Source organism: Balaenoptera ricei, chromosome 5 (genome assembly GCF_028023285.1).
Source record: "Balaenoptera ricei isolate mBalRic1 chromosome 5, mBalRic1.hap2, whole genome shotgun sequence".
Classification (NCBI taxonomy): Eukaryota; Metazoa; Chordata; class Mammalia; order Artiodactyla; family Balaenopteridae; genus Balaenoptera; species Balaenoptera ricei.
Window position 1 is genome coordinate 113,343,389 of NC_082643.1, and position 26,092 is coordinate 113,369,480.

General features: G+C 40.1%; 1 protein-coding gene and 1 pseudogene across 2 annotated transcripts in view; both read right to left on the reverse strand.

Moving 5' to 3' along the window:
• Positions 1-26,092, reverse strand: part of ELOVL6 (ELOVL fatty acid elongase 6) — a 143,361-nt gene that overhangs the window by 68,582 nt on the left and 48,687 nt on the right. The window lies entirely within an intron of this gene.
• On the reverse strand, positions 23,519-23,867 carry LOC132366622 (large ribosomal subunit protein eL34-like; annotated as a pseudogene).

Consider the following 26,092-nt stretch of genomic DNA (forward strand, 5'->3'; position numbering starts at 1 on the left):
TTTTTTTTTTTTTCAACTCCTGGGATTCCACTGAAACCAGTACCTAGTAACTAGAGTCCCTTAATGCTCACATCAAGATCTCTGCCAGGTGACCTGCACTCCTTTGGAAGTTAGACAAGTTTATCTGAGAATGGCAAAACTTTCATGTGGGTAGCATTTCACATAGGATAATTGCTAATGAGCACCTTGGGGAGATGACCTGAGCTCCTTTATGTCAGTGACTTTGTTTTTACGGCTACTGTGTATGTATGAGACACAAGTAGTTGTGAAAGGGAAAATTAAGCTGTGAGGGAAAAAAGGAAAGAAAAGAAAAGGAGACCTAAAAGCATCTCCTACTTTGGCTGATCTACCTGGTACATAGGAAGTTTCCACCTTTCTATGTGTGAAGAGTGTGAAGCTGAGAATGTATGTTACTCAGTAAGGCCACATCTCTTTTAAGGTTTCTCCTTTAGTTCCGTTGCTGATTCAAGTCAGAAAATAATTCAAGGTTCTGAAAGTAGTTATAGGACACATATGAATTGCAGACTGTAAAAACCAATGAACAGAAACCTCAATTAAATAGCGTCAGGAGACCAGAAGGGGGAGCTCTCCTGTCCCCGACCACAGCAGAGCCCAACAGGAAGAAGAAAGACGCCTCTTCTTTCGTGGCAACAACTCAGCCAATGAAAAGCCATGGACTCTGTTTACTACTGCCCTCCCCACTTCCCTTTCCCCTCTATAAGAGCCGTCCTCCTTTCCTTCCTCTGTGGTGACTTGCACGTGGCTTGCCATGGTTGTAGACCCCAAATTGCAATTCTCTGCTGATCCCCAATAAACCCATCTTTGCTGTAGAAATATCTGGTCATCTATTTGTTTGAGGTCAACAAGACCCAGAGACTGAAGGAAATACACTGCTTTTTGCCAACAAGATACTCAGTGGATGTGTATGGTGGTTAAAATTTGATAAGGGTATAAAGGAAGGTTTTCTGGTGAGGGAACCCGAAGTTGTGCTCCTGGAGCTCTCGCCAGGGCTGAACTGTGTCACTTTCTTGAGAATTCCACCAAGACTTCATAGAGGCATTTTTCTATATTAAAAATAGTGGAAAATTTTCAGCAGTTTTTATTCATAAGTAAATTATAACTGGGAATTAACTCTGTGCCCAGAAATTCTGACAAAGGATAGTTTTGTGAATAATAGTGGAATATGTCCATAATTAATACAAATGAATGGTGACTTTATAATTGCAAGACAAGCCATGACTGAAGAAAAGGGTGTTATTCTAATCTGTTATGTTTGACCCAGCAAATGATGTGTGATTTCTGAGCTTCTTTGAGTTGTAAACACCTCTGCTTCTCATCCTGCTTTCCCCTAGATGCTAATTTAAAGATCACAGGTTCTCTTTGTTTAAGGTGAGAAAACCATTCTTTTGTAATTCAGTCTTTCTATTGCCAACGTAGGTCACAATGAAAGTAGAGTTACGTTAATACAATGGATTTAATAACATGACTACATATCCTTTCTAGGAAAGAACACTCCTCTTAGGACAGACCGGTTGTAGAACGTTGCTTGTACGTTTCCTGTCAACATATCTTTTTTCCCCTTGCCACTTAAAAAAAAATCTTGATAAATTCTGTTTTCTTGTTGACTTTCTTTTTACAATTGGAAATAAGATCTTTGGGGAGAAAATACTTTCAAAATGTGTAAAAAAACACACACACAGCTCCATAAAAAAATGCCATCTCTCTAATACTTAAATTGGCCAGATACCAATTAATTACCTTTGTTTCCCTAGATACTTTCAGTTGTTGATGAAAAATGCTGACATCCATCCATCCATCCATTCAAAATTTAATCTTTTTCATTTGCAGTGTGGTTAGTATGCCATTGAATGGGGAAAAAAAATCCCTATGAAGGAGAAAATTCTGCCTCTACTAATCTGGTTAGAAAGACAGGAAAAAAATGTGTGTTGGTGCTTTGATGTGGATTCTTTAGGTTTTGGATGGCTGGACAGTGGCAAGTGATCTTGGCTGGGAAGAAGCAGTGGTGTTAGGCCTGAGCTAAGCCAGGAGTGTATCAGATCAGGCAGATGCTTTGGAGTGGGGAAAGCCAGGTTGGAAGTGTAGGGGAAAGTCACAGTGTGTGGAGTTCTGAAAACTGCAGCAGAGTTAGGACTGCATCTTAGCTCAAGGTTGCAATAGGTTGTAAGGTAGGTGGCCAGTAATTTGTTACCACTAATAATTAAAGTACAGTACTGAAATTCATGGCTTAATTTTCTTTTCTTTCCTCCTGCTTTTAAAAAAAAAAAGAATAGATTCACTCATGCATATAACATTATGTGACTTGGATGCAAGAAGAAGGGGGAAGCATGACAGATAGTGATTCCACAACGAGAGAGATGGAGAATGCTGCTTTAAGCCGTGGAGAGCACTAAAAGTCTTGGAGATGGGAGAGGGCAGAATAAAAAAAAGATATGCTCACAGAGAAATTTGGCATTAATTACTTCTATTCCAGCGGGCAGATGTGGCTGAAGTTTGACTCTACTACTCTAAGTCAAAACATTCTGGCATATTCCTCACAGCTTACACTGTCAGCATCTGTAGCCGCAGGAGTTACTGAAGCGCGTGTGTGAACTGAAGGATCTTCTTTAATGAATTGCTGCTCTTCCCAGGAATGATCAGATGGGACCTTCTTTAAATTTTTATTTAAGAATGAATATTCTGGGCTTCCCTGGTGGCGCAGTGGTTGGGAATCTGCCTGCCGATGCAGAGCACACGGGTTCGAGCCCTGGTCTGGGAAGATCCCACATGCCACGGAGCAACTAGGCCCGTGAGCCACAACTACTGAGCCTGCGCGTCTGGAGCCTGTGCTCCGCGACAAGAGAGGCCGCGACAGTGAGAGGCCCGCGCACCGCGATGAAGAGCGGCCCCCGCTTGCCGCAACTAGAAAAAGCCCTTGCACAGAAACGAGGACCCAACACAGCCAAAAATAAATAAATAAATTAATTAATTTTTAAAAAATCAGCTATACTTCAATTTAAAAAAAAAAAAAAAGAATGAATATTCTCCTGTTCCGAGGAAAGTTTAGAAAATGGCTAGGCTAATCATGGCATTATGTCAGTCAAGCTGTGTCCTGAATTGTCACGTAGAGTAAAGGTCAGCTTTAATCCTGAAGTACTGAATCCTAGAGAGGTACAAGAATATTTTTGTTTTGGAAGACATGGTTTAACCTAACGGGTCAGGAAGAATCAATGCCAAAGTTAGAATCAAAGATTTCTGAGGATAGTAAATCAAAGAAAGAAAGAATTCTTTGACAGAGGTTTCTAATCTCCTTAAAAAGAGTAAAGCTTGCCACAATCTCTGAACAAAAATTTAGCCAAAAATGTATCAGTGGTCTTAATTAGACAAATCTCCTCCCACCACAAAGCAAACTTAAAATGAGCCCTGCATTGACAAAATAATTTCTAGCTTCTGTTTTGTTTGAGAGTATTGCTCTCAATATTCTCATCCCGATTCTTTGGGAATGATTGTCACTTCAAGCTACAATTTTCACGTAACTGTCTTATATAATACATCAGCTACTGATACTAGTCATGGTAAAACATTAACTCTAGCGGCCATAAAAAAGACAAACAAACAAACCAATATGTTCTGAACAGGAGAGGCAACATGCAGAAAGAGAATCCAGAAAGTAGTTTCATCAGCAATTCAGTTTCATTGTGCTAATGCCCTTAAAGAAACGTCCCTTGTTCTAAGAAACAGAAAGCTTTCATCTGAATTTCCAATGAAGAAATGCTCACTTGTTGATTATTTTTAAATATAATAATAAAGATAATACAGAAAGCATACTATAATTCTGAAATGGCTCCTATTAAATAAGAGCAGTTGAGTGCCACCCCTGTCACCAGATTAAATTTTATCTCTTACAGCCTTAAAATCTACTATGTAATATAAATGAGGTATTAGTGATTTTTTTCCCTGAATATGAAATTTTCTTGGGCCAGAAGTTGTACAACGTATAATTATGGGCTTGTGTCAAGGCTGCAAGCTTAAAAAAAAAAATCTTGTCATCCGCTCGAATGACCTGCTGCCCATAGAAATATAAAATTAATATAAAATGTTAAAAATATAAAAATAAAACCGAGTCAAATATAAACATCTGCTTTCTGTTTGTCTTTATCCTGCAGAAGCCCGAATGTTCTGTAGATAATAGATTTATCTGAGAGCTGGAGACTAAAACCAGAAGTGAAAAAACACTATAAAAAGCATATGATTATTCACAATGGAATGGAAACAGGATTTCGGGTTTACAAGATGAAATCCAATTCAGACATAAAATGTTCCCAGATTTAAATCAAAATGACAGCTGCGCAGATAACTATATAAATAAGCATAAACATACCCAAATCTGAGAGCACTTTTTCTATACTCAAGGGCAAACTGTTTGAACTGAAAGATGATGCATTTCTGTTCTGTTAACTACCTCCTTCTATTTATAAAGAGTTTTAGTTGACATTCATTGCTTCAGACAACTTTAAAGAAGCTCGAAAATACTATCAAGGAAAAAATTACATGTTTTCATGTTAACTATTGGGTGATTAAATATACCATTGCACTAACTTTCTCCTGGATATAAATTTTGAAAGGGTATTGGGGAAGCAATGAGAAAATATGTCCCAAACACTATTTCTAGATTAGGGAGTAAACAGTTCAGCAGTGATGAAGATTATTTCATGGTATAACTCATGGACACTTTTTTGTCACCAAATCAAATTTACATAATGAAACCTGAGTAAAAACTAGCAATGACAAGAAGAAGCAATGACATATTAGCAGGGTAGTAAAAATGGCAGATATTTTTTCACCCATGAGCCTTCACCTAATTATCCAAGCAAAGACTATCAATTTCATTTTGCTCTTGAAAATAATAATACGGCAAGATTTTGATTAGGGTATTCACACTGCTCCTTCAAAATCTGAACTCTCATTCAGTGACATAAATAAGGCCTATAGGCACTAGTTTTGAGAAGGTTGGTAATGAGGAAAACTTGCCTTACGAATTGGATTGTATTACTTTCCCACTGTTGCAGAAACAAATTCCCACAAATTTCGTGGCTTAAAACAACATGAATGTATTATCTTATAGTTCTGAAGGCCAGAAGTCTGAAATGAGTCTTGTGGGGTTAAAATCAAGGTGTTCCCAGGGCTGCATTCCTTCTGGAGCTTCTGGGTGAAATCTGTTTCCTTGCCTTTTTGGGCCTGTCCAGATATTCCAGAATAATCTCCTCATCTCAAAGTCCTTACCTTACTCATATCTGCAAAGTCTCTTTTGCTCTGTAAGGTAAAATACAAATTCCAGGGATTAAGACATGGACATCTTGGAGACACTATTATTCAACCCACCACATGGATTATCCTGAATAATAGGAAGGTCTAAAGCCCTTTTTCTATTGTGACATAGGAATCCCCTACAGATGGCAAACCTTCATCCTTTAATTTTGGTTTGCTAGATCCGAAACCAGTCTCTTCTCTCCAACTCAAGAAAGCATTTTAGAATTCAAGGGGCTAAGAGTCACACTGTTACGGATTGTCCGGAAGCCACTCATAAATATATAAATTCACAAATGTCAGTACTTGAACTCGAACCAGTAACATATGACTTATCATATACTACCTTACAAGGGACTAGGCACCAAAGCTTAGGATTTCCACTGAAATATATGATATGTTAGAAATTATTAGCATGTATTCAATTTATCCCGACTGTCACAGGTTCTAAAGTGCCATTTTATACTATTTTCAACAACAAAGATTATTTGGCTTGTGACCATCCTCTGTATTTCAATCTTAAAATATATGCTACAGGCTCCATCAAGTACATCTTCCTATTTGCAGCAATCCATGTGTTCTATACTTTATCACTCTTATGCTAAATCCCTAAAGAGGGAGCCTTCATCTCAAGTGGTCTAATGAACAGCAGCATTTGACACAGACGGTAACCCCCTCTTTTCTGTGACAGTTTCTGCACTTGGTTTCTGGGACACTGTATTCTCTTATTCCTTCTCTCACTTCACCATCTGCTATTTTTTCATTCTCCTTTGCTCGCTCCCTCTTCATCTCCCCAGTCTTTAAAGTTTGCAGGGCTCTCGGGGCTCAATCTGCGGACCTCTTTTCTTTTCATCTACACCAGTGGTTCTTAGAGGCGGTGATGATTTTGCCCCTCAGAGGATACAAGGCAATGTCCGGAGACATGTGCACAACTGGAGGAGGACTGGCTACTGGCAGCAAGTATGTGGCGGGCCTGCACGCTGCACAGGGCAGCTCTTCACAGCGAAGAATTATCCACCCCAAATGTCAACAGCGCCAAGGTTGAGAAACCCTGGACAAGAGAAATATAAAGAAAGAGATGAAGAAAAGAGAAATCGGAAAACGCAAGAGTGTGTGTTGAAATGTGATACAGCTTCGAAAAACATGCTCATTGCTTAGAATGCCATCACTTTCGTTTCACATACGCTCAGGCTGAATTGCTTCAAACCAATTCCAAGCACAGAGTAAATAAACGCCTGGTTTCAAATCAGCAGTTCCATTTAAAATTGAAAAGAAGACAAAACGACCAATTTCGAGCAATATTTCCCATCATTATTCTAGAATTAGGTTCATTTCTGTCTACAATGGAATCATGGTCCAGCTGCCCTGTGAAGCCTGGAGTGATCAATTCTTACAAACCGTATACCTGTTGCGATGCTACCCTTGCCAAGAAGATCATCCAGAATTGCGTTTTATAATGTCTCTCCAGGCAACAGAAACGAATAACCTGGAATGAAGAATAGTCACTGCCAATACAACCCCCTTTTGAAGTAGAATTCCAGTTATTTCCATTCACCCCTTGAGTATAAGAATTCCATGGTTGCCAACCCTTTCCTAGCGCTGGATGGGGAAACGTTGTAAAAATACATTAGACTATCAGGACTTACACCTCTAATACTGATCTTACATGTTCTTAGCCAGTCTCTTCTAAATCATCAAAGTATGACAATTTGATAACAATAAAGGTTTCTGTGACACAAACTTTTTAAAATTAAGGGGCTTCCCTGGTGGCGCAGTGGTTGAGAGTCTGCCTGCCAATGCAGGGCACACAGGTTCGAGCCCTGGTCTGGGAGGATCCCACATGCCGCGGAGCAACTAGGCCCGTGAGCCACAATTACTGAGCTTGCGCGTCTGGAGCCTGTGCTCCGCAACAAGAGAGGCCGCGATAGTGAGAGGCCCGCGCACCGCGATGAAGGGTGGCCCCCGCTCGCCGCAACTGGAGAAAGCCCTCGCACAGAAACGAAGACCCAACACAGCCAAAAATAAATAAATTAAAAACAAACAAACAAATGTGTGTAAGCCTTTGAAAAGATTTCCAATTTAAAAAAAAAAAATTAAGAACTCTACTTTGTAAATCTCAGAACTATACAAGTAGGTGCTACCATATGCTAAAGGATGCCAATTGTAATGAACAAAATCAGTTGCACTGTTTTCTAAATCTTAGAACAAATTATTTGATTATTTTTATTAGTCACCCTCACGCCTTTGGTATCCTGCATTTCTGCCATGTTGGGAGACACTGATCCTCTGATGATTGTGTACCAGGCTGAATGAATTGAACAGGAAGCTGCTCTCTATTATGTGTGTGTCATCAGTTTCTACATGGGGAACCAGAATAAAACCTGCCAGGGTGGCCAACACTGGTTTAGGAGCTTTTTATCTTTATATCTGTGTTCATCATTTCCCACAGAGATTTTCACTTTGCTTTTTTTTTTCTTTTCCCCCCTTCAATTACAGGATCGAAGCTAGGAACAATGATAAAAATTCCTCTTGGGGAAAATGTTTAATAGAAAAATCTCAAGGTCTATCAAACAAACATAGAAATGACGAGTACAACTCCCATTTCTCCAGAAAGTGAAAGGGGAATTTGTTTCATTTCTAAAGTTTCTCTTTACTACTAGGTTGTGTGACAAGAATAATTTCTTCTTCACTTGCATGGCAGGTGAATCCTGAGACATGTCTAAGGTACGGCTGGGATTTATCAAGCATGGGTTCTGAGAAAAGAGATTCTTAAAATAGCAATGCCCAGAGCATCCTTTTCTTCAATCAGACAGTTTCAGAAGGAAGTAAAAGTGCTTAAGGAGAAGGGTGTGTATCTGACTCATGGCTTCTTTGAAAGCCTGAAGGTTAATGTGTCGTCCCATATTCCCAAGGGCATTCCCTTTGGCATTAAGAGGGACTGTGTCCTTGAGATTATTCACGGTGGCACGCACACACTGTGTTAATAAATAGCCATCACTCTGTAAACCTCAGCCTCTGCTTTCACTATTCTCTTTTCTTATTTGTCAAGACCAACTTACTAAGCAACAAGATTTGGGAGAAAGAATATTCTTTACTTAGCTATGTTTACACATAAAGGTCCCGCCTGCCCCACGCCCCATAAAAAAGTAAAAAAAAAAAAAAAAAGATTTGTCAAGTGTTTATTCAAGATGTATCTTTCAGGGCTTCCCTGGTGGCGCAGTGGTTGAGAATCTGCCTGCCAATGCAGGGGACACGGGTTCGAGCCCTGGTCTGGGAAGATCCCACATGCCGTGGAGCAACTAGGCCCGTGAGCCACAACTACTGAGCCTGTGCGTCTGGAGCCTGTGCTCTGCAACAAGAGAGGCCGCGACAGTGAGAGGCCCGTGCACCGCGATGAAGAGTGGCCCCCACTTGCCGCAACTGGAGAAAGCCCTCGCACAGAAACGAAGACCCAACACAGCCATAAATAAATTAAAAAAAAAAAAAAAGATGTATCCTTCAGTCTAAAGCATTTTTGAACCAATTTGAGAAATTCTAGATGCCTACATGCCTACATGCTACAACAACATTTAAAAGTTTTACTGAGCATCCACAGTAGATCTCTAGTACATGAATTTACTGCTCCACAATAGACAGAAAGTTAACACTGGCTTCGAGTGCACATTTGTGCACTGCTCCAGACCACTAAAATAGAATGTTTTCCAATTTGGTCAAAGTAATAATAACTTGTTTAACTGAGAACTTATTACATTCCAGGCACTGTTCTTAGTGTTTCAAGGACTTGTTATATACAATGTCTCATTTACATTTCAGAGAACCCGTGATCATGCCCATTTTGCAGACCAAGAAACTAAAGAACAAGGTTAAATAGCTGTACAGAACCCAGAGACTTTCAGTGACAGTGCTGGGATTTAAACCTAGGCAGCCAAGTGTCAGCCCTGTGCCCTTAATCGCTACACTGGGTTCTTATCCAGAATGTTATAACTTCCCAGTTGGTTCTTTCAGCTATAGTGTATCATCACCTTTTCCAGCTCCCCATCATTCTTTCTGACATTCACAAACATAAATAATCACTTACTGTTGAAATCTATTGATTCTTCAAGAAAGTATTCCTTTAAGTCATATTCATAAGGCTATTGATTTTAACAGAGAGAAATAAATTGAAGAAGATAAACTAAAAAACAGTGCCCTTGCTTAAGTGGTCAAAGTCTCCGGAGAATACATCTCAAAAGCCACTGCATGCTAGAAGCTGACTCCTTTTCCAATCTGATGTTTGCCTACTTTTTTTGTATACTGACAGGCATATTCCCTGGGTCACTTAATGGCTGGGCATACTTTGGCATATTACACAATTTTCCATGTGATTTCTTCGCAATCTTTGACATAGTACACAATTTTCTGCCTTTGTATCTTCCTACTTAGACTGATTTACTGTGTCCTTCTAGCTGTACAAAAGGACTTGCCATAATCCTGTGCTTTCAGATCGTAGAATCTAGTATTGAAAAATTACTGAGGACACGTGTACAAGACTATATCTAAGAAAATGTAGACATTAAATCATACAAAGGCAAGTACTTTATATTTTCCAACTACCTTGGTTATTTAAACAGGAATGTCATTAATGTAGGTTATAGGCCCTAGAGAATGTTAACAGATTTGACGTTGTCTCCCAAACTATGTCTAAATGCTTTCAAATGATTCAAATTATCTTACCTCTGACTACTCTGAAATCATGTCTTATAACTTTTCCTGGAACATCCTATGCTACAGCCATACTGTGATTTTCAAAAGACATCACACCCCTTGCCCCACCTTGTCTTTCTTTACACACGCCATTCTCACCACTTTGAATGCCCTTCCAACCCATCCTTGCCATTTTGTTGATCTTTGTGAAGATATTCCCTGACTGCTTAGAGGTCAACTGGATTAACCTTTCCTTCATCACCTCTGTGCTTTCTATACACCTTCTGCCTACCTATTATAGCACTTAACTCTTTATATTTCACACATAAATTTACAGGTCTGTAATCCTGAAAGGTAGGAACTGTGTCTTTCTCAGTTTTGTACACCCAAGGCCTTATACCACAATGCTGGCCTAAAGTGGGCTCCTGACATATGAATGGATGAATAATATATTGGCTATTTTAAAGATGTTGCATTTTGGAAATACTTTAAGGGGAAAAAAAATATATATATATGTATATTACTGGGAGACTAAAGAAGATAACCAATGCTGAAGTCATCTATGAATCTACGCTTCAAACTCACTTGATTCTAAATCTAAATGGTAAAAATTATATTTTATTATAGTTTTGTTTACCTCAACAGCTGAAAGAATCCTACAAGTTAGTTTCAATTCTACTGTCTTTTTTTAAACCTCTCTTCAGAAATATGGTTCTGTTTCTACTGAGGCAGGCTGCTCCAGGAGTAGTATATTATAACAAGCACCCGCTCAGAAATACTGGGGGAGCATCACCGAATTTCTTTAGTTCTTGCTGCCCAGAGACCCACATATTGCTTTCTCTATGTAATCGTCTGCATAAAATAAGCAAAGACAGAACAGACAGATACAAAGTGAGACTGGCACTGTGATAGCATCACTTTCTACCTGATGACTGTACCGTCGTCATCTGCAATCAATAGAATCTTTGTTATTCACCGATACATTTCCAGACCGACTCGAAGGGCCAGGCTTAATCTGAAATCAAAATAATGCCAACAACAGCATCATACTATTTTGATGATAAATAAATCATATTAATTTTGATCAGGATTATTACATAATCCAAGAAAGCTCTAAGATACTATTTAATGCTATCAATTGGCAATGAGGGAAGTGATAATACCTGATTCAGGTGAGGATACAGTAACTCATCTGTTTTGCTGGCCAGAAGGTAAAGTAATATAGCTCTTGAAAAAACAATTTATCAAGAATTCTAAAAGATCCATAGCTTTTAACCCAGCAATTCTACTTCAAGGAGTCTGTTTGAGGCAAACAGTCTTTAATATGGTAAAGGAAAGATAATCTCTACAGTGCAACAGTGAAAAAGTAACGAGATCTCTAAGAGTCAGGGATATGCTATGGTATGTCCACTCAAAATACTATTACACAGCCATTAGAGTTACATAAAGTGTATATGATTTTAATAACTATGGAAGATAAAAGCAGAATGTGGTATAATTACCTCTTGGAAGAAGAAATACCCCCCACTCCAATTTTACAGTGGTTATTACTGGGTGGTAGGATTATGCATGCTTTTTTTCTCCAATTTACTTTTATGTACTGAATACCTTTTTCTACTAGTTTAATAATAAAAGATGAAAATTTTATATAATAAAATTAAATGTTAAAAATGTTTTAAATTTTAGAAGTACAAAATGCTAACCAACACACCAAGCATTTTGGTGGTGGTTGCATGAATATTATATAAAATTACACAAATTTTATTCCATATACTTCTGCACATGTCTTACTGGAAGATACCAGAGTAGTCACCATCATATCTACTGGAGTCACAAAGACCTGGGTTACAATCCTGGCTGTAAATCATCATATTGGCTCTGTGATCTTGAGTAAAATACTGTACATCTTATCTGCCTCAGTGTCCTCAACAAAAAAACTGGGAAAGTAACACTGCCTTCTCAGGCTTCTTGTAAATCATCAAAATACTGTACCTGGCAGCATCTGACACACTGTAAGTCCTCAATACATGGTACCTAATGCAATTGTTTATTATCGGGGGAAAAAAAATAGATGTTATAAGAGACTCAAACGCCAAAAGTCAGGCTGGTTGAGTCTCTATGGCCAAAAGCATTTCAAGTCCTGTTTAGTCATTTTAAAGGTATACATGATACCAGAACATCTGTGAATTTGATATTAGCCTTTTGTGAGTACTTTGAAAATAATAAATAAGCAAAATTGCACTATCCAAATTTGTAATATTCAAGAGCTTTTATGAAAACACATCATTTAGATATCTCAGCTTGAGTATGAAGAGCGGTAACATTGTGAAACAATGATCTGAATGAACATTTTATTCATATAAAAAGTCCTAGACAGGACACAGGACATAAGTTTCTTAGATGGCACACACAGGTCACTCTTCAACTGAGCTGAAAAGTACTGGTCCACCTAAAAGTATGTTTAGAAATAATAACAATTAAAAACGGCTATAAATAAGCCTTCTAAATTAGGTTTTTTGTTTTTTGGTTTTTTTTTTTTTAGGCGGAAAGGAAAGTTTGCTTTATTTCAGATGTCTGCAACTAGGGGGGGTGGTGTGGTAAATTAGGTATTTCTAAAAGAAAAATTTTTTAATGTTATGGAAGATATGCTTTTTTTTTCTGACCTATTTATAGTAGGAGGAAAAAGCAGATCCTTTTATAGTCATTTAATTACTAGGCTACCAGTAAAGAAAAGAGTTGAATTTGACCATTTGGCTGATTTACACTGCAGTTAAAAGGCCCATGGAATGTTAGGAAATTAATATTGTACAATGCTCATTCTTTGCACAACTTAAAGTATTTTCACAATAAAAAATGTTGATTGCAGCAAGTCTGAGCTGAGATCAGTTGGCCACGCAGCCCCACGGGTGGATATAACAGTGCTGTATTGTGAGGTTGCTTCTGCCTTGGTGGTGAGAGGTGAAAGCAAACCTGGCCATAAGGTAAAGTTCTGATCTAACCCAGATTTGTAAAACTGGCATCATTTCTTGGATGTCAGCAGACATTCAAAGGATAACCACAGGATACAGATATGGCACAATCTGATTATTCCAAACCAGTTACTGGCCAAGAATCTTCCCTCAATTCTACACACCTGGCATTGGGTGAACCTGACTGATCATGAGCAAATATCTATCAGCTATTTGACCTTTGGTGCATCTTCTGCTTTGGGTCAGCAACAGTTGATGATTCTAGGTAATTGGTTTTCAATTTCTAGTCCTGCCTTTCACCCATAACTTCCCTTAGAGCTTTATACAAAAAGGGAACACCCAAGGGAGTCTACCCATAAGTCAAAAAGGACTGAAATTATGAAAGGGCTTTGAGAGGCTCCTTTTCTCATCAATATCCTCCTCATTTGGCTCCTACTGGCTGCTTGGGGCAGGGAAGTGAGCAGCTGGGCTAGAACGCCACTCATCAGAGCAGTCAAGGGGCAGAGACTGGACCAGCAGTTCTCAGTACAAAGTAGCTCCAATAAGAAGATTCTTCATCTCAAGAGCGGCATGTGATGCCAAAATCTAATCTCTATTTTTAGACTTAAATCTTTCTCCCACCTACAAACTCTTTGAACAGGTCCATTGTGAGGTCTATCAGTCTATAATATTCTCATTAAAGACGCGGCACGCGTATGACCATGGGCAAAACAGCCTTGCCTGACTGTACATGGGTGGGTACTGAGATCAAGAGTTCTTATCCGTAACTGCATATGATAAAGCAAAAAAGCAGAGGTTTTACCTAAATGACACCAAGACGATGACTCCTTTTTTTTTTCTCATTAATTTGATGAATTTTAGGGGTGTAAATTGACTGAATCTAACAATTTATGTCATATATTCACTGAAATTGATATGGCATATGTTCACTGAAAACTTATCTTATGTCTGGTCTTAATAGCGTCTCCAAGGAAGAAAAGTTGTACATTTTGACAGCACAAAGAACCCCACAGAAAAAGAAATTTTCCATATTCTTTTCCGACTCCAGTTGGAACTCCTGATTATTCATTCAAGAAGTACTAATCAAGCACCTACCATGTGCCAAGCACAGTTCTAGGCTCTGGGAATACGTCAATGAACAAAACAGACAAAAAAGCCTGTGCTCATGGAGGTTACATGTCTGGAGACAGACAATAAATAAGAAAATAAATAATAAGATATGTTACAAGATTATACATACGATGGAAAGAAGAGAAAGTAAAGCAGTGTGAGGGGAAAATAAGGCGGGAAGTGAGGGACAGACCACAATTTAAGTAAGGTGGCCAGGGCAGACACACTGAGAAGGTGAATTTGAGCAAAAGACTTATAGTAAGGGAGTGAACCCCTCTGGGAAAAGCTAGGCAGAGAAAAGGCAGAGAAAAATAACAAGGGCAAGAACTGTCTTCTGTGTTTACAATTACCAGGTTCCTCTAATTTTGCCTTTGGAAATTTCAGTATACTGAGATATCGTTTGAGCATATATCTAAGTGTACATCTGAACAGTAATTCTGCTTCTTTCAGTAACTTTTCGTCTATTGATAAATACAGCTATGCTTGCATAGTCATAAATATCATTCAGGAAGAATGAGCATAAAAGTATCTAGACTATGGTAAAGAAAGTTTATTAATTTGTATAAGCAAACAACATTTTATTTAGGGGGTAATTATAATTGTAAATCTGAGTTCCTAAGAAATCCCCAAACTTCTCAGTTTCTGATCTTTTGTGAATTAAGTTAGTCTGTAGACAAAGATTATGAGGTACCACGGTAGAATCTTAAATTAAGACAGATCTAAAGTAGCTTGACACTAGAGATGAATTTATTTAATCTTTCTCATAAAGAAGATGTGTAGTGTTCTTTCAGGATTTCCTTCTACAAACCCAAACCTGAATATACAAAATCAAAGGCTGGTTCTTCAAAAAATTGACAGGATTATTCCCAACTAGAGACAGAATTTGACTTTCTACAAGCACATTAATTCTGCTTCACTGGCAAACTGGTTTTAGGTCCAAGTGGCAAAAAAAGGGATAATAATTCCTGACAAGGACAAGGAAATAAGTTTTCAGTTTTTTTCCTGAGTCAGCAGGGGGATGTAGGACACAAGTGACTTTTTAATGTGTATTTCTCTAAATATACATATAAGACGCAAAGCCCAATAGTACTGTGGAAATCAAAACTTTAGAAAAAGAGGCAAATAAAATGAATAAAATATGACTTTAAAACTAAAAAAGGAACTAAGTGAATTTCTTTTAAAATACACTGTAGCAACTATCTATTTCCATTAAAAAAAAAAAAAAATTAGGCCTTTTATTCCAGAGCTTAAGTGAGTTGCAGTTAGGTTTTAAATTTTTGACCAAGTAATAATGCTATATACACTATAACCTAATCCCAATTTTAGGCAGTTATCATAACACTCCAAATATAAGGTATAGCCGTTTCTTTAAAGGCCAAAAACTTACAACTTACTTTTTAAAACACTCTGTATTTCCCTAGTTCATCCTTTCTAATGTCGCAAAAGATATCTTCACATCCTTACAGAACTCAGATCTCTCTCTGCCTGTGAAATGAAAGGCCAAAACTACATTAATATATATAAAGAAAGGGGTGAATAAAAGTTAATTTTCTTTATTTACTCTTTATTAAAAAGTTACACTGAGATGGCTGGTTTATGGGTAAGTTTTATTTTCCACTTGTGTCTATGCAACACATATTTTAAAAGAGGATATATTTTTTACTTTTTTAATTAAAAAATAAAAACAATATAAGTTTTAATTTGAGCGAGAAAAGAGAGCTAGAGATTGGGAGTGAGAATTAGAGACTGAGAAAAACCTGCTAAAGTGAAAGTCATAAACAAAAAATGTTAGATCCTAGTTTGAGTTGGGAGGGAGGAGGGCAGACTCAAAAAAGGGAGGGAGGCTTGGAATTTCCAGTAATGACAAACCAGTAACTCACTGTTGCCCCTTTGGTGGCTTGGGAAGCCTCTGGAAGAAGTGTTTCTATGGAAGGTGGTGGGTGATTAGATGCCAATTTTCTCCCACCTTCTAACTTGACACCTGATAATCTGGAAAGAGTTTAAGTGGACTTGGAGGTGCTAGTCTTCTAACATCTATATGCAAGTGTACATTTTCTGACTGAGCGCTTTCACCTAGCAAATCTTCAGTGTTTCTCAATATGGTCCAAGGACTACGTGCATCAGAATTGCTTGGGGTGCTTCTTATGGCTGCAGATTCCCACCTCCCTAATCTTCTGAATCTAGAAGAGTCCTGTGGTCTGAATGTCTGTGTTCCCTTTACAATTCATGTTGAAATCCTAACCTCCATTGTGGTATGATAGGAGGTGGGGTCTGCGGGAGGTGATTAGGTCATGAGGGCAGAGATCTCCTGAATGGAATTAGTGCCCTTATAAAAGAAAGCTCCGTGCGAGGTTAAAGAGAGAACAGGACCGTCTAGGGAGCAGGCCCTTTCTCGACACTGAATCTGCCGGTGTCTTAATCTTGGACTTTCTAGACTCCAGAATTGTGAGAAAACGTTGTTACTTAAGCGACTCAGTCTGTGGTATTTTGTTATAGCAGCCTGAACAGACTAAGAGCAAACAGTAACCCCAAAAGTCTGCACTTCAATACGACTCTTACAAGACTTTTAGACTTGAGCTTGATCTACGTCAAGATCATCATGATTATCGAGCTCCCTGTCTTCAGCCACCACCATCCCTCCGGGTTCTCTGATTTCCTACCTCAAAGATAACATAACTGTAAGGCACATCAAAATCAATTACATCGGACTTCCCTGGTGGTGCAGTGGTTAAGAATCCGCCTGCCAATGCAGGGGACACGGGTTTGAGCCCTGGTCCGGGAAGATCCCACATGCCATGGAGCAACTAAGCCTGTGCGCCACAACTACTGAGCCTGCGCTCTGGAGCCTGCAAGCCACAACTACTGAAGCCCGTGAGCCACAACTACTGAAGCCCGTGCGCCTAGAGCCCGTGCTCCGCAACAAGAGACGCCACCGCAATGAGAAGCCCACGCACCGCAACAAAGAGTAGCCCCCGCTCGCCGCAACTAGAGAAAGCCCACGCACAGCAACAAAGACCCAACGCATCCGAAAATAAATAAATTAAAAAAAAAAAAAAATCAATTACATCCTACAATCCAATAAAAAACTGCTGGCTAATATCATATTTACAAAAAAAAATATCAGTGCATTACAACTAGCAAAGACTTCGACAAGAGAGGAAAACTGAAAGAAAGGAAGAGTGGCAGGCAATCTCTTGTACTCTGCGTTAAGAACAGAGACAGGACATTGCACTGTAGCTGCTCTACGACTCTGAGGATGAGAAGGTAAGCCTACACCTCACTAAGCTTCTCAAGATTCTCATTTATGTGAGCATTTAACAAACACATTAATCTAAAATTCTTTGCCCTTTAACCAGAAAACTGAAACCTAGGAACTTTTCTTCGTAAGTAATGAGCTACTTCAGTTGAAAGATATACTTTTTCAAGAATTGCTTGGAGGATGATAGTTTAGTCTAATAACAGAGATCAAAGATATTTATTTACCTCCTAATTAATAAAAATTTACAAAGCCTTTTGGCTCACGGTGCCAAATTTTGCTGAATTTGTACTGTTAAGAGTTTATCTGGGCTAAGAGTAAGGAGAGCTCTGATTCATTCTTTCATATTGCAACTCAACAAATACTTATTAAGTACTGACTATGCGCAAGGCATTGAGGAGAGTTAACAAAAAAGACACACTCCCTGGTTCCTTGGAGACTTTAAAGTCTTTGGGGGGTAATAGACAAGTGTATGGGAAAGTGGAGGAATAAGATAATAAGGAAACACTCCAATAATAGTACGGATGCACCCTCACCCAGATTTAGACAAGATGAGTAAGTGGGAATAGCATGGGCAGAGACCGAAGCAAGAGAGAGAGAGAGAGCACATTCAAATAACTATAAGGAATTTAGTGTGCTTGACCTTCAGATCCCAAGAGTAGGTTTTGAGAGTTTTGAGCTGATGGTCCAAGATAGGTGGAAGCAAGATTATGAGGGCTCTCATAGACTATGTTAAGACATTTCTTTTTAATCCTAAGAGCAATAGGAAGCCACTGAAGCGTTTAAATGAATGAAGTCAACATGCTGTTGCTTGTGATATATAGAGGTTGCTCACTGATAAGATCAAAGCAGGAGCTTGAGTGAGTAGCACAGGTTTTAGATAAGGGCAGGGCCTGGAGCTGAAGATAAGGCAGGCGTGTGCAATGTGGATACAGGAAGTCCCCAGTCTGAACATTCTTAGTTGGGGAGTCATTTCATAGGAACTGATCACATGGTCTAATGTTCAATGTATGGGTGTATGAGGTTAGTCAGGTGATTTCTGCAAATTACTTTCACTCTACCCATCTGTGAGTACGGGGAATGCAGCAAAGTGTAATATTTCCTCATGGTTTTGGTGCTTATCGTGATCTTAGCTATAAAATTATGCTCCCTCCTGTGTCAACCAGCGGCGTGCAATAATGTCAGTTTCAGGACTAAGAAAACATTCACCCATTTTCCCAACCAACAGGGCAGAACTTGTAAAGTTCTAAGTTCCCGTGGAACACACTTATGAAGATCCAATAAGTAAGTGAGTGATTACCAAGATTTTACGTTATGAATTTTATATTCATGCCTCAAAGGTAAAATAAACCTTTTTAAAGGACAGGTTTATCTTGCTCTATACAACAGATTTACTCCCAGAAAATTGTGTATAAATTGTTTTAAACTAAAGTGTATTTTGAGAAAGTTTGGGGAGCGTCCCTACCGAAGAGAAATTTAATGATTACTTGTAAAGATCGAACCTTGTTATTGTATTGTATATATTTTCTCAGGTGAGGCACGTCTAGACTGGATTGCTTTCACTTCTCGCCACATGAGAGGAATGTCCCCAGAGTCATCACCTGGAAAGTCCCTGAGTCTCTCAAGAGATGGCAACAGCACCAGGGCAAACATTCTAGCAAGCGATGTGCTCCATAGATGTCCTTCGGTTGGAACCCTAGTTTCAATGGACTGGATCCTTAGGGAAGCTGTCTGAGGATGGCGGTATGACTGAACTGCCAATCACAATGCCCTTCTCCCTGGCTCCCTTCCAGCGATTGGTCCAGGGCTAGTCATGTGACAGAGTTCTGGCAATGATGCAGAAGCAGAAGCGGCCAGGTGGGACTTCTGGGGACGCGTGCTTGATTTAGCTGACACACCCTTTGGAGTTTTGCTCCTTTGCACTTCTCTTTCCTGCCTTGTCACAGACTGGACGCCTGGTGGCAGCCATCTTATAGCCATGAGAGAGAAAGCCAGCGGCACGAAAGATGAAATGAGCTTGCCTTCCAGATGGCATCACTGGGCTGCTTCATCAACTCTAGATTGCATGCTCCGGACTTCTGTTGAATGAAACAAGGAAATCTCCATACTTAATTAAGGTTCTATTTGTTAATTTTTCTGATAGTTCGCAACATACTCTTAACGAATACTCTGAATTTCTATTCAAACTTCTCTGAATACAACGTACCAAGTTCTTTGCTACTGGACTACATGGCATGCTGCAGCGATTTAATAATGTGGGTGGGAACAAGCAAGCCATTACCTCTAAAATGTAAATGCTTATATAGTGACCTTTGTAGAGGCTCCTTCTATAAAAGATGCTAGGCTACCTGATCTATTGTGTTGTTACCAAAAAACACCAGGAAAACAAAACCCAAAAACTCTCGACATCCTGCCTAGGCATTTTGGCCACAATTACTCTCACTTAGTTGAGCTTGGTTGGTCAAGTATTAAAAATGACTGAGCCCTGAATGCTAAAGCAGGAGCAACACACTGGCCCAAGGGAATAACTGTCCAGAAAAACGAAAGGACAAAATGCTTTGTGGACAATTTTGGGCAAATTAAAGTTACACAATAATAAGCACTGCGCAAACCGGACAAAAGCATCAGCCACCAGGGACTGGGTAGTTCTCTTTAAGCAAACATGTGGGCTAAAGTTCACAACAGCTATACTTATTCAAGGTGCAACCCATCTGGCAGGCTCCAGGATTTTCAGGCTAGTTTATATGCACACGAATATAAATCCTTGCAGGATATCAAAGAGAGCAAAGTTACATTTGTGCACGAGTGGGTATTTATATTGGCACTTAAATGCATATAAACATCGGTAAGTACATATTTCTATTCAAGGGGATAGTTGGTGAGTTTAAAGATCACTAGAGACTTCTCACTCCCACTTGTATATAGAAGTTCCGGCTGCACTGTTTTTTACTTTCTTCGTATATAAATAGTCTTCTATAGTTGAGGAAGTCTCCTGAGCAATAATTTTATTTTATGTGTAGGGGCTACACCTTGGACATTGAACTGAAAATGATGAAACACATAAAATATCTGCCACAATGATTTTCAAATTCCTGTAAGCCATCTGGAGCTATGCCCAGTGATTTGAATTTGCAGAGAAAAACTGAGTTCCAGAGAGATGAGGCCAAATGCTCACCGAAAGAACAAGAAGAGTCATCAGGGCTGCTTAAATCTAGTTGTGTGGATTATTTAATTTGAACTGTTCAAATTGTTTATCAAAGTGTTTAGAATTGGCCACAGGACTTCCAAATCCCCAGTTCATTTTATGACATAGAGGCAAACTTTTCTCTAGGAAATTAAATGGTCTTCTATAAACAGGAGGAGTATTGATAGAAGTATCAGCAACAAATCCAAGTTACTGAAGTGTATGTGAATTTAAAAATAAGCTCAAAGGCTCCAGCTGATTTGTTTACTTAAATATATTGGTTGAATACATATACTCATAAAAATTACCTGGGGAGTCTGTTTAAAACACCCAGAAATTCTGATTTTCTAGGTCCTATGGGGGAGGGGAGGGCCTAAGAACATGAGTGTTGACAATGGCTAAATGATTCTGACACAGGAAGGCCTGCGGGTCCCACTTTGAAAAACACTGGTCTATGCTGTTCTAGATGCCAGAGACACATATCTCAGACTGCTCAGTCTAGTGAGAGAGACAAGGACACAATTTTACAGTGCCTTCCAAACATTCAGAGGGATGTGAAGAGGACAGAAGAAGGCATAAAAAAGGAAGGCAGAAGTGAAACTAAACTCTCTTGCGGAACGAACCAGTTTTCAAACAGCAGAACAGCTAAAGAACAGGAGAAAAAGCGCTCCGGCAGGAAGCACGGCGGGGACAAGCATTCAGTGGGGCATGTCGGAAACTGAACAAGGAGTTTGGACTGACCAGGGCGCCAGAGGAGTAGGGAATGAGGTTGGAGGATTAGGAGGTAGTATCCTGAATGACTTTTCTACCTACGTGGGACTAGTTTGAACTTTTGATCCTGAAGGCACAGGGGGCCACTGAGGGTTGAAGCAGGAGGGGCAGAGTTAGATAAAATTTTTAGAAAGCCCGCCCAGCCATGGTCACATGGAGGACACCTGGGGGAATGTAAGCTGATGGGCAGAGATGCCAGGTAACTGCAATTCTCGTCATGAGAAGAGGCCAGGACTGGTGAAGATGGATAGGCGAATGCCATTTGGAAGATGGTAACCCATCAGAGTAATCATTCCCTACGTGAATTGAAATGGATTCAGCAGAGAAGGTAGAACAGACAGGTCTTAGCAACTAATTTAATGTGGGGAGAAAGGCAAACGGGAGAGTAGGTGGTGGTTCTCAGGTTTCTGGTTTGTCTGACTCGGTAGCTGGTGTTAGCTTTGTGGGTGGGGAGTAAAGAAGTGGTGTTCTAGTATTTACTAATAGTAAATAAGAATGTGTGACTTACTGGTAGAGATTGAAAGAGACACATAGGGGCTTCCCTGGTGGTGCAGTGGTTGAGAATCCACCTGTCAGTGCAGGGGACACGGGTTCGAGCCCTGGTCCGGGAAGATCCCACATGTCGCAGAGCAACTGAGCCCGTGTGCCACAACTACTGAGCCTGAGCTCTGGAGCCCGCAAGCCACAACTACTGAGCCCACGTGCCACAACTACTGAGCCTGCGCTCTAGAGCCCATGAGCCACAACTACTGAAGCCTGTGTGCCTAGAGCCTGTGCTCTGCAACAAGAGAAGCCACTGCAATGAGAGGCCCACGCACCACAACCAAGAGTAGCCCCCGCTCGCTGCAACTAGAGAAAGCCCATGCGCAGCAACAAAGACCCAACGCAGCCAACAATAAATTAATTAATTAATTTAAAAAAAAAAAGAAAGAAAGAAAGAGACACATAGGATGTGGGACTTAGAAATGTGGGCTGGGCTGGTATACAAAGATATCTATTTGGAAGTCATCCACATTTGCATGGTGATGGCTGAAGTCACGAACCTGGATGAGGTCATCCAGGGGGAATATTCAGAGGATCAGGGTAGAACCTAACTGGGAGGGAGGTATCACCATTTAAGGGGGAGGTGAAAAACAAGCAGGAAAGAATAAGAAGAGACAACCAAAAGGTAAGAGGAAAACCAAGGAGTATCATGGAAAAAAGGTCAAAGCAAAGAGAGGGTCGAGTGTCACCAAGCAATCAAGTCAGATAAGTGCTGATAAAGAGTGTTCCATTGTGACCTGCAGTGGCCTTTGGGCTGCCTCCTCTGTACACGGTTCATTCATCTCTTCAAATATTTCCTGAGGTCCCCTGGGTGCCAGGTGCTGTACAGATAAACCTCAAAGCTCAAGGCCAGCCTCATCCTACTTTGAAAGCACAGCAAAAGCATTTCCATTTCCTTACAAATGTTACACTCTGCACGATGTGAACAGGAATTGAATTTGTATGCAAAGCACCGGGTGATATCGCACTTGGGCAAACAGCGAAAGGAGGTCGGGTGACATGCTTTAGGAAGATGAGGCTTAGAGGATCACAGAGTCTGAGATGAAAGTGGGGACGGGAAGAAACTGGTGTGGCAGCATCACCTCCTCATCCTCTGACCTTTTGTTTAACCCCTGACTTAACTCCAACGTCTGCCTGGGGAGCAAAGTCCTATGCTGAAGAGAAGCAGTTATTTCCCAGTATACTCTTTTGGTATTGAAAGAAGAAAATTAAGATAAGAAAGAGTTAAACTCACCAAATTAAACTAAAATGTTTCTGAGCTCTGACTACCCTTTTCTTTTTTTTAAAATTAATTAATTAATTTATTTTTGGCTGTGTTGGGTCTTCGTTTCTGTGCGAGGGCTTTCTCTACTTGCGGCAAGCGGGGGCCACTCTTCATCTCGGTGCGCAGGCCTCTCACTATCGCGACCTCTCTTGTTGCGGAGCACAGGCTCCAGATGCGCAGGCTTAGTAGTTGTGGCTCACGGGCCCAGTTGCTCCGTGGCATGTGGGATCTTCCCAGACCAGGGCTCGAACCCGTGTCTCCTGCACTGGCAGGCAGACTCTCAACCACTACACCACCAGGGAAGCCCTGACTACACTTGAAACCTCCTCTTATAGTTATTTAGCATAGTTACTTTCTTTTTTTTTTTTTTTAAATAGAACAAGTCTTTTAGGGTTTTTTTTTTTTATTACTCAAAAAAGTTTTGTTTTTTTTTTTTAAGCTTTCTGACTCTGCGCTTGTACCTTTCACACTGTGACCAGGATTTTCTGCTCCTCATTAAGGAAAGTGAGCTTGATCCTGTCACAGACCCATTTAGCACACATGGACCCACCACAGGCCCTGCTGACATGTTTTTTCACTTTAGGTAACCTCCTAAGAACTTTCGGTCTCACAGCATGAACTTCTCAGCACATGTCACATACAGATTTTGGTGCTTTTCCCAACCTTCTTGGTATAAAAGCAAGTAGTTCTACTACCAGGGGTTCAAGACAGCCTATTTTTGTTAGAGGCTGCGTTGCATGATAGCCTACAATGGTGTGTCAAACTCAGGACCATGTTGAACGCCTCTAAACAGCATTCCTGGAAGGGCTTCCATTTCTTAGAATTACTCTGAAAACTTAAGGTCTAAACCTCCAAAACAAGTTATTAGGAAGCCTGTTTTTATACTTTTAGAAACTTAGAACCGATACTATCCATACTTTAGCAGAGTAAAGCCTATGATTATTTCAGTTATCCATTCACTTGTTCAAGAAATACTGACTGAGTTCTTGCTAAAGATTCTAAGTGTCAAAAAAGATGAAGCCCTTGAGCTCATGAAGCCTACATTCCAGAGGCAGACAGAAACTAACTGGAGGCTCTATAGCGTATCCACAGTCGCAGTGATATGCTGTCAGGTGCAAAATTAAAGCACAGCAAGTGGGCCAGGAGTGACAGGAGTCCATCAGTTATGGTGGGCAGGGAAGGCCTCTTATATATTGAATAGAAATATGTGAAAATAAAATAAATATTTGAAACAACTAGAATATATTTGACTGCACAATTGATATCTGGTTCTGATCCCCACAATATATTCCTTCCTTCAGGACTCCATCGCTGAGATCTACCAATCGCGAAGCCCCATGTTAAGCACAGTGGGGAATAGAAGCATTACACCCCTTCCTGCCCTCAGAGTCTACTAACTAGTAGTGACTATCACACATGAAAGAACACGGTCAGTCATAATAAAGTCATAAAAAGAATTGTGCTAAGTCAGCTGATGGAGGGATTACAAGGCTGTAAGAGAACATGACTTCTGGTAGGACTTAACACCACGGCAGGATAGGGAACAGGGGAGACTAGGAATGTGACATTCCAGAATGAAGGAACAGTGTGAAACATGGGCTAGACAGTGTTTATCTGGAGAGTGAGGATTATTCCAGTTTGGTAAATGTGTTCCACATTTGAAAGTGATGATGAAACCAAGCAGGACCCCATGGGGCCCTCCTGGGCACAAAAGCCTTTCCAGGTCCCCCATTTCTTATTTGCAGGATAAAGGCTTCAGCCTCCTAGACCTTTCCTAAGTTCCAAAGGGCAGAGCAAATGGCTACCAGTCAGGGAAATACGGAATGCAGAAACAAAGGAGGAACAATCAAGAAACTACAGTGCAACAATTAAAGCAGGATACTGGTTCTACCTCAAGGGATATACATAACAATATCTTTGAGTTCTTCTGCAGGAACTAAGGCCTCCCCTCAGGTGCAGGACAGTAACTTCAGGCCGAGCATAAGATTCCTAGACCACCCCCGTTACCTCACCATCAGCCAATTATTAGAAAGTCACATACCCTGTATCCCTCCCCTCGAATTTTGCCTATAAAAACTCTTCTCCCCAAAACATCAGGGAATTCGGATTTTTTGAGCACAGGCCACCTGTTCTCCTTGCTTGGCCCTGCAATAAACCTTTCTCTTTTCCAAACTGCAATGTTTGGTTTCGTTTGGCCTTACCGTGCATCGGGCACACAAACCTGCGTTCGGTAACAATGATGTGGGAAATAAGGCAGAAGAGGAAGTAAATAAACACTTCTTACCTATCACTTTGTCTCTCACTGAGTTCTTTCCACAAGGAGACATAAAGAACCTAAGCTTCATTAAGTCTTGAGATCAGGTGTGTGATCTCAATGAAAAGACGGTGGGTTCAAGTCCCAATCTGAGTTATGTGGTTTCATAAGTAGTAATAAGGAAAGTTTGTCCTGCCATAAACAAAGCTAGGACTGATTATGTATGCCATTGACTGACAGATACACACACTCACCTAAATTAAGAGCAATCAGCACTTCCTCAAACTGAATGAAAGACTGAGATGCAGTCTTACCCTTCAGTTTGCAGCTTGGCACGCGGGATCTTAGTTCCCCAACCTTGGACACCAGGGAGACCAGGGATCAAACTTGTGACCCTTGCAGTGGAAGCACAGAGTATTAAACACTGGACCACCAGGGAGGTCCTATGAATATTTTCTTATTTACCCAGAGTAACTAATTCTGCAGGATCTGCCAGCTACCTCTAATTACACCAGCTTCAACCAATAACCACACCGAACTCTACTCTTGAATAGCATTCTTTTGTCCTCTGACTAGCTGACAAAAGGTCAACCGTACTTTTCTGAGTTTTGTATCACCTTTGTGTTTCAGTTTCTCAAATGTTAGTTCATTTGTAAAACTGCTGTTTGAGGCTAAATTAACAAAATTAGCGGCTAAATAACAACCACACCCTGTCCTCCTATACCCTAATAGAGAGCACAGAGATAAGCTGGGA